Below are 1,581 nucleotides of genomic sequence, written 5' to 3' on the forward strand. Positions count from 1 at the left end.
ACAATTTTAAAACGAGTCTATTATGGAAAGGATCTAACCTTACTCCGACCAATGTCTCGCACCGTACGGTAACTAACTCTGAATGAAGTAGTGCTAAGCCCTCTCCATAGTTGAGTTTTAAAACGGTGAGATTTGTGACAATACATAACAAACTAAAACAGATAATATGTGTTAACGATGGACTTGAGCTGTTACAAATGACATTAAAGTCAGACACTGAGCAGTGTACCAGCGAGGACACTGGGCTTCAAGGGAATAGAATGTGAGATCCCACATCGATTAGAAGAAGAACAAAACATGTCTACAAAAATGTGGTCCTTGTAACGATGATACATGCCATCACGACCCATAATTAAATTTTATTCTCACATAAAATAAAAATTCATGATTAAGGAATGTAATAAAAGTCTAGCCCCATAATTAAAAATGATCAAAAGAAGAAGTATGTTGGTTCAATTTAAGCGTGTTGAAAAAAGAAGTGTAAGAATGTAAAGGCAAAGTTCATTCATTGGAAGACTTGCTTGTAAGAATGTGAGTTATTAAAATTCTCTGCCGACGAGTTTACTTCTTTTACCAAATAATCTGGACCATCCAAAATGCTATCCAGTCATACAACAGCCCGAGAAACAGGGAAGAAAGGACGAGGTAGAGTGAAATCTGTGTCTGTTTCATGCTCTCCGCACCAGGTGGTCATTACCAGATCCAATACCCATAATTGTGCTGAATCTTTGACCATTTGTTCATCCAAATGCTTCTTAGACTTGGGAAACTAGAGGGTTTAATCCGTAATGATAGTGAATGATGGAAGAGCTGACCAAGGGAAAAAAGATGGATACTTTTGCATTAAACTATCAGTTATGTATCGTCATTACCCTCCCCGTTTGAACAATAGTAAGAGATTTTCGTACTCTTATAAAGAATGTTTCGGTCCGGATGTGTACTATCATTTCCGTTCAACAAAAGCCAAAGGCATGCCTAGTTGTAAAAATCAATGAGAAAACATAGCTTCCTTGAAGCAATTAGAATCTGTCATGCACTTTATTAAACTCTGTGTTAGAAGATCAGCAAAACAGAGGAACCATATCTTCTATTTGTTGAAAGTAATAATAACTAATAATAGAATAGAATTTGAATTGGTTTCAAATTCAAATTCATCCACAAAAATCTCAACCGACTACAGAATCACCCTAGAAAATCTCAACCCACTCTGGAATCCCCTATAAAAGGACCTCCCTCCCCATCATTCAAATCACTCCTCCTCTCAATCTCAATTCAGTTTTCTGTTGTCACCAACAACTGGTATCAGAGCTGAGTTGACTGTTCGACGCCCGGGGAAGGCCCCCGAAGGAGCCGTTCCCAGTCCGTCCCCCGGCCGGCACGCAGCGACCAGCTCTCGTCGCGGGAGTAGCTCGAGCAGTCCACCAACAGCCGACGGGTTCGGGACTGGGACCCCCGTGCCCAGCCCTCAGAGCCAATCCGCCATCCTGAGGTTCGACGGTATTTTGCCGACTTCCCTTGCCTACATTGTTCCATCGACCAGAGGCTGTTCACCTTGGAGACCTGATGCGGTTATGAGTACGA

At 41.4% G+C, this 1,581-nt stretch overlaps 1 protein-coding gene across 1 annotated transcript in view; it reads right to left on the bottom strand.

Moving 5' to 3' along the window:
• Positions 1–1,066: 1,066 nt before the first annotated feature.
• The window catches only part of LOC111482734 (receptor-like serine/threonine-protein kinase At4g25390), a 6,331-nt gene continuing 5,816 nt past the window's right edge, over positions 1,067–1,581 (bottom strand). Inside the window, exon 2 of the mRNA XM_023128664.1 lies at positions 1,067–1,091. The gene's annotated coding sequence lies outside the window, so the exon portion shown is untranslated. The remainder of the gene's footprint in view (positions 1,092–1,581) is intronic.

This window comes from Cucurbita maxima, unplaced genomic scaffold, assembly GCF_002738345.1.
Source record: "Cucurbita maxima cultivar Rimu unplaced genomic scaffold, Cmax_1.0 Cma_Scf00008, whole genome shotgun sequence".
NCBI classification, from domain to species: domain Eukaryota; kingdom Viridiplantae; phylum Streptophyta; class Magnoliopsida; order Cucurbitales; family Cucurbitaceae; genus Cucurbita; species Cucurbita maxima.